The sequence below is a fragment of the Mugil cephalus genome, chromosome 6 (genome assembly GCF_022458985.1).
Source record: "Mugil cephalus isolate CIBA_MC_2020 chromosome 6, CIBA_Mcephalus_1.1, whole genome shotgun sequence".
Classification (NCBI taxonomy): domain Eukaryota; kingdom Metazoa; phylum Chordata; class Actinopteri; order Mugiliformes; family Mugilidae; genus Mugil; species Mugil cephalus.
The window spans coordinates 27,168,649-27,175,991 of NC_061775.1; the positions used below are offsets into that span (position 1 = coordinate 27,168,649).

At 43.0% G+C, this 7,343-nt stretch overlaps 1 pseudogene; it reads right to left on the reverse strand.

Moving 5' to 3' along the window:
* Positions 1-3,982: 3,982 nt before the first annotated feature.
* Positions 3,983-7,030, reverse strand: LOC125009206 (annotated as a pseudogene).
* Between the last annotated feature and the right edge of the window lie 313 nt (positions 7,031-7,343).

Here is a 7,343-nt window from a genome sequence, read left to right on the forward strand (position 1 = left end):
AAAGACAAAAGACAAAAGACCGGGTCATTCAACCAGTAGTGGTTTAAGAGGATAACTTGGAGCCAGGAGCTTGGCGAGCCCAATTTGTTTTTAAATCTAAATGGTATTGATAATGTAGCTTACATACTGGGTGTGGGGACTTTGTATATTGATTGCTGTGTATTGGGTGTTCGCCGTTCACAAAATGAGCCATGCATTGTGTTTTTTGTTGTCATGCTATAGTTTTGATCTAGAGTATTTGATATAGTGAGACCTTTAACACTGCCATGTTGGTGGTGCCATTGATATGATAATATATGTCATCAGATTGTTGGCATTGTTTGTGTGATGGTATTATTCAGGTGCATTCTTTGTTTTTTTTTGTGAGGGTATCGATTATGATATTTCTGGATTGCGTTATAAGATTTTCCTGCATAGCCCCACCAGAATATCCATGTCAAAATCACCACTGATGACTAGACTTTGCATAAAAGTGAATGTAACGTCACTGTTGTCAGTCAATTTTGTACTTGCTGTAGTGCACGAATTATGGAAGCGAATCATGACCAAAATTTAAATTCAAATGCATTTGCAGAAATCCTTTATATAATAATAATAATAATAATAATAATATATATTAGAATCAACCTGGGCAGCTGATTCTTATAGTGTGCCATGATGTGTGATGTGTCCATAAAGCCAAAGGGGCACACCGCCCCCTACTGTATTAGATGGGTAGCACAGTCAGCAGGGAGCTGAAGAAGAGCAGCTGATGTCACTCTTCTGCCCCGCTCAGATTGCTTTTTCGTTTTCAAGTTTTGGGCAGCATTTTGTGGGGCAGACCACGAAAACGAAAAAGCAATGTCCTCTTTGTTTTCTTTTTAATAATGGTATAAAAGGAGCAGTCTTGAAGAAGAAACTGAAAATGCAAATAGGATGACTGATTATTAATTTTATTAATGAGTCAAATAATGCAGCCACATTCGGGTTGACATTTTGGTCACGATTCGCTTCCATACACGTATCACCTCCTTGCTGCGAATAAAACTTTGAAACGAGACTTCAGTGACCGTAGTCATAAAAGAATTTCCACAACATACCCCATCTACCAATGTGTGATGGCATTAGTAAGAGTATGCCTACTCCTAAATACAATGGATTTAGTTGTGGCGATGTTTAACACCAACTTGTACATTCTTACCCATTTGGTTATGTAATTTAACTCAACCTGCTTCTCCCTCAGTTCAAATGAAGTAGGTGAAGTACAGAACCAGGTAGAGTCATCCTCATACATGATTAAATTACCATCTTAAAGTCATTTATGAAAATAGAAAATAAAAGTGTACCTGAATAACTTCCCTGTGGAATTTCACAAGACATGTGGGTGAAAACCCCTAATATTTGAGTTTTGCTAAGATAATGCTATCAGCAGCAAAATCCAGGAGCACAGCACCTACCACTTCCTAGTTATCTATAGATTTCAACCATTCATCAGTCGTGTGCACTAATGCTTTGCTGGTAGAGTGCCACAATCTATAGGCAAGTTGCAGCTACCACTATGAAACCCCTTGACACAGTTTATCACTGCCATTAGGTTCATCACTGGGAATCCCAATTATACTCGCCATATATACTATATATACTGCTTTCTGCACAACAAAGTTTGTTGGACTTCTCTTACGCAGAGGCGTGATACAATCTTTCATCTTTTTATCTATACAGCCCTCACTGGACATTTACCAACGTTTATATCATCCATGCTGGCCTGGACCACAGGAACTTACCCAATTCGCTCAAATTACTATCTTAAATTTCAACTCCCACGGGTTAACTCTGAACAAGGAAAATCTGCCTTTAATTTTGTGCACCAACAGCTTGGAACCATCTCCAATGTACACTCATGATTGACACTATTCCAGGACACTTAAGACATTGCTCCCAAACCACCCCATTTCAGTGTAAACCTGCTTTACGAAGCACTGAGTACTGTCTTCTGATGTTTAATGTGTATTTTCATGTTGTTGTACCTCAACATCATTGCAAATGATGCAAAAAGGGAATCTTCAAGCGTTTTTAAGATCACACTGCAACTTTTATATATGCATTTGTGTAAATTTTTACATTATATTGCTTTGTTTTGTAGAACATAGCACCTCTTCATTATTCATACTGTGAGAGCTATGAGAACTTTACAACATTAGGACAAAACCTGAAAGGCAACCTTTTTTTATATATGAATTTTATGAAAGTGTAGTTGATCAGATTGTGGATTTCATTGCTCCACAGTGTTCCAACTTTGCATTGTGTATCATGCATTCTTGACAAAATAATTATTAATATATTTAACTACTTACAATATAAATACAACATTGTGACAGTGAATTGCATAGAATTGAATCCATATTTCTATAGTTATAGACAGCATCATCAGACCTGTTGCAAAACTGTCATTACATAAACAGATAATATTTCCTTTCACCAGTCTTCCTTAGGGTTAAGAAATGAGCATTTTTCAAATTTCTAACATGCCATTGTACATTTTACAGGAAAACATAAATCCATAAATAATAACACAATATGTGGCTTATTAAAATAAATAATTAAAAAAAACTCAGAAAAAAGTTATTGATACACAGTAAGTTACACACTGCATATTTGGCAGGTGGGAAAAAAGCAAAGTGAAAGACTACAAGAATTTTAAAGGAATTTGTTTTTTTGTATTCTACTAAAGGAAAAAGATAAGAGGTGCAATGAGTAGATGAAACATGTTGAGTGTAACAGAGACACCACAATTAGTTGTCGTGGTGATAGCAGTAGTAGTGGTTGATAAAGTGCTTGTCGTAGTTGGTGCAGTTGTGGTTGTGGTTGGTGCAGTAGTTGTTGTAGTAGATGGTGCAGTTGTTGTTGTGGTTGGTGCAGCAGTTGTAGTTGAGGTTAGTACAGCAGTTGTTGTAGTTGGTGCAGTTGTTGTGGTGGTTGGTGCAGCAGTTGTTGTTGTGGTTGGTGCAGCAGTTGTGGTAGGTTCAGTAGTTGTTATTGTAGATGGAGCAGCAGTTGTGGTTGGTGCAGTTGTTGTTGTGGTTGTAGTTCCTGCAGCAGTTGTGGTTGGTGTAGCAGTTGTTGTAGTTGGTGTGGTTGTGGTTGTGGTTGGTGCAGCAGTTGTTGTGGTTGGTGCAGCAGTTGTTGTGGTTGTGGTTGGTGTAGTTGTTGTTGTGGATAGTGCAGCAGTTGTTGTTGTAGTTGGTGCAGCAGTTGTGGTTGTGGTTGGTGCAGCAGTTGTTGTTGTGGTTGGTGCAGCAGTTGTTGTTGTAGTTGGTGCAGTTGTTGTTGTGGTTGGTGCAGTAGTTGTTGTGGTTGGTGCAGTAGTTGTGGTTGTGGTTGGTGCAGCAGTTGTTGTTGTGGTTGGTGCAGCAGTTGTTGTTGTAGTTGGTGCAGTTGTTGTTGTGGTTGGTGCAGTAGTTGTAGTTGTGGTTGGTGCGGTGGTTGTTGTTGTAGTTTGTGCAGCAGTTGTGGTTGGTGTAGTAGTTGTTGTTGTAGATGGTGCAGCAGTTGTTGTGGTTGGTGCAGCAGTTGTGGTTGGTGCAGTTGTTGTTGTGGTTGTAGATGGTGCAGCAGTTGTGGTTGTGGTTGGTGCAGCAGTTGTTGTTGTGGATAGTGCAGCAGTTGTTGTTGTAGTTGGTGCAGTAGTTGTTGTGGTTGGTGCAGTAGTTGTGGTTGTAGATGGTGCAGTAGTTGTTGTGGTTGGTGCAGCAGTTGTGGTTGGTGCAGTTGTTGTTGTGGTTGTAGTTGGTGCAGCAGTTGTAGTTGTGGTTGGTGTAGCAGTTTGTTGTAGTTGGTGCAGGGTTGTTGTTGTAGTTGTTGCAGGGGTTGTGGTTGTAGTTGGTGCAGTTGTTGTTGTGGTTGTTGCAGCAGTTGTGGTTGTGGTTGGTGCAGCAGTTGTGGTTGTAGTTGGTGCAGTTGTTGAAGTTGGTGCAGCAGTTGTTGTTGTAGTTGGTGCAGTGGTTGTTGTTGTAGTTGGTGCAGTAGTTGTAGTAGTTGGTGCAGGAGTTGTTGTTGTAGTTGGTGCAGTTGTCGTTGTGGTTGTAGTTGGTGCAGCAGGTGTGGTTGGTGTAGCAGTTGTTGTAGTTGGTGCAGCAGTTGTGGTTGGTGCAGTAGTTGTTATTGTAGATGGTGCAGCAGTTGTGGTTGGTGCAGTTGTTGTTGTGGTTGTAGATGGTGCAGCAGTTGTGGTTGTGGTTGGTGTAGCAGTTGTTGTTGTGGATAGTGCAGCAGTTGTTGTTGTAGTTGGTGCAGTAGTTGTGGTTGTGGTTGGTGCAGCAGTTGTGGTTGTGGTTGGTGCAGCAGTTGTTGTTGTGGTTGATGCAGCAGTTGTTGTTGTAGTTGGTGCGGTGGTTGTTGTTGTAGTTTCTGCAGCAGTTGTGGTTGGTGCAGCAGTTGTGGTTGTGGTTGGTGCAGCAGTTGTGGTTGTGGTTGGTGAAGCAGTTGTGGTTGTAGTTGGTGCGGTGGTTGTTGTTGTAGTTTCTGCAGCAGTTGTGGTTCGTGCAGTAGTTGATGTTTTAGCTGGTGCAAGAGTCGTTGTTGTTGTTGGTGTAGTTGTGGTTGTGGTTGGTGCAGCAGTTGTTGTTGTAGTTGGTGCAGTGGTTGTTGTTGTAGTTGGTGCAGTAGTTGTAGTAGTTGGTGCAGGAGTTGTTGTTGTAGTTGGTGCAGTTGTCGTTGTGGTTGTAGTTGGTGCAGCAGTTGTGGTTGGTGTAGCAGTTGTTGTAGTTGGTGCAGCAGTTGTGGTTGGTGCAGTAGTTGTTATTGTAGATGGTGCAGCAGTTGTGGTTGGTGCAGTTGTTGTTGTGGTTGTAGTTGGTGCAGCAGTTGTGGTTGTGGTTGGTGTAGCAGTTGTTGTTGTAGTTGGTGCAGTAGTTGTTGTGGTTGGTGCAGTAATTGTTGTTGTAGATGGTGCAGCAGTTGTTGTGGTTGGTGCAGCAGTTGTTGTTGTGGTTGTAGTTGGTGCAGCAGTTGTGGTTGTGGTTGGTGTAGCAGTTGATGTAGGTGTTGTAGTTGGTGCAGCAGTTGTGGTTGGTGCAGCAGTTGTGGTTGTAGTTGGTGCAGTGGTTGTTGTTGTAGTTGGTGCAGTAGTTGTTGTAGTTGGTGCAGGAGTTGTTGTTGTAGTTGGTGCAGTTGTTGTTGTGGTTGTAGTTGGTGCAGCAGTTGATGTTTTAGCTGGTGAAAGAGTCGTTGTTGGTGCAGTTGTTGTTGTGGTTGTAGTTGGTGCAGCAGTTGTGGTTGTGGTTGGTGTAGCAGTTGTTGTAGTTGGTGCAGCAGTTGATGTTGTGGTTGGTGCAGCTGTAGTTGTTGTAGTTGGTGCAGTTGTTGTGGTTGTTGCAGCAGTTGTGGTTGTGGTTGGTACAGTGGTTGTTGTTGTGGTTGGTGCAGTAGTTGTGGTTGGTTCAGTAGTTGTTATTGTAGATGGTGCAGCAGATGTGGTTGTGGTTGGTGTAGCAGTTGTTGTAGTTGGTGCAGCAGTTGTTGTTGTGGTTGATGCGGTGGTTGTGGTTGGTGCAGTTGTTGTCGTGGTTGTAGTTGGTGCAGCAGTTGATGTTGTAGTTGGTGCAAGAGTTGTTGTTGTTGTTGGTGCAGTAGTTGTTGTAGTTGTGGTTGTGGTTGGTGTAGCAGTTGTGGTTGAAGTTGGTGCAGTGGTTGTTGTTGTAGTTGGTGCAGTAGTTGTTGTAGTAGTTGGTGCAGTAGTAGTTGTGGTTGGTGGAGCAGTTGTGATTGTGGTTGTAGTTGGTGCAGCAGTTGTGGTTGTGGTTGGTGTAGCAGTTGATGTAGGTGTTGTAGTTGGTGCAGCAGTTGTGGTTGGTGCAGTAGTTGTTGTAGATGGTGCAGCAGTTGTGGTTGATGCAGTTGTTGTTGTGGTTGTAGTTGGTGCAGCAGTTGTGGTTGTGGTTGGTGTAGCAGTTGTTGTAGTTGGTGCAGCAGTTGATGTTGTAGTTGGTGCAAGAGTTGTTGTTGTTGTTGGTGCAGTAGTTGTTGTAGTTGTGGTTGGTGCAGCACTTGTGGTTGTAGTTGGTGCAGTGGTTGTTGTTGTAGTTGGTGCAGTAGTTGTTGTTGTAGTTGGTGCAGGAGTTGTTGTTGTAGTTGGTGCAGTAGTAGTTGTGGTTGGTGGAGCAGTTGTGATTGTGGTTGTAGTTGGTGCAGCAGTTGTGGTTGTGGTTGGTGTAGCAGTTGATGTAGGTGTTGTAGTTGGTGCAGCAGTTGTGGTTGGTGCAGTAGTTGTTGTAGATGGTGCAGCAGTTGTGGTTGATGCAGTTGTTGTTGTGGTTGTAGTTGGTGCAGCAGTTGTGGTTGTGGTTGGTGTAGCAGTTGTTGTAGTTGGTGCAGCAGTTGATGTTGTAGTTGGTGCAAGAGTTGTTGTTGTTGTTGGTGCAGTAGTTGTTGTAGTTGTGGTTGGTGCAGCACTTGTGGTTGTAGTTGGTGCAGTGGTTGTTGTTGTAGTTGGTGCAGTAGTTGTTGTTGTAGTTGGTGCAGGAGTTGTTGTTGTAGTTGGTGCAGTAGTAATTGTGGTTGGTGCAGTTGTTGTTGTGGTTGTAGTTGGTGCAGCAGTTGTGGTTGTGGTTGGTGTAGCAGTCGTTGTAGTTAGTGCAGTAGTTGTTGTAGTTGGTGCAGCAGTTGTGGTTGGTTCAGTTGTTGTTATTGTAGATGGCGCAGCAGTTGTGGTTGGTGCAGTTGTTGTTGTGGTTGCAGTTGGTGCAGCAGTTGTTGTTGTGGTTGATGAAGTGGTTGTGGTTGGTGCAGTTGTTGTTGTGGTTTGTAGTTGGTGCAGCAGTTGATGTTGTAGTTGGTGCAAGAGTTGTTGTTGTAGTTGGTGCAGTAGTAGTTGTGGTTGGTGCAGTTGTTGTTGTGGTTGTAGTTGGTGCAGCAGTTGTGGTTGTGGTTGGTGTAGCAGTTGTTGTAGTTGGTGCAGCAGTTGTGGTTGGTGCAGTAGTTGTTGTTGTAGATGTGCAGCAGTTGATTTGGTTGGTGCAGCAGTTGTGGTTGTAGTTGGTGCAGCAGTTGTGGTTGTGGTTGGTGTAGCAGTTGTTGTAGTTGGTGCAGGGTTGTTGTTGTAGTTGTTGAAGGGGTTGTTGTTGTAGTTGGTGTAGTTGTTGTTGTGGTTGTTGCAGCAGTTACGGTTGTAGTTGGTGCAGCAGTTGTTGTTGTAGTTGATGCAGTGGTTGTGGTTGGTGCAGTTGTTGTTGTGGTTGTAGTTGGTGCAGCAGTTGATGTAGTTGTGGTTGTGGTTGGTGCAACAGTTGTGGTTGTAGTTGGTGCAGTAGTTGTAGTTCGTGCAGGAGTTGTTGTTGTAGTTGGTGTAGCAGTCGTTGTAGTTGGTG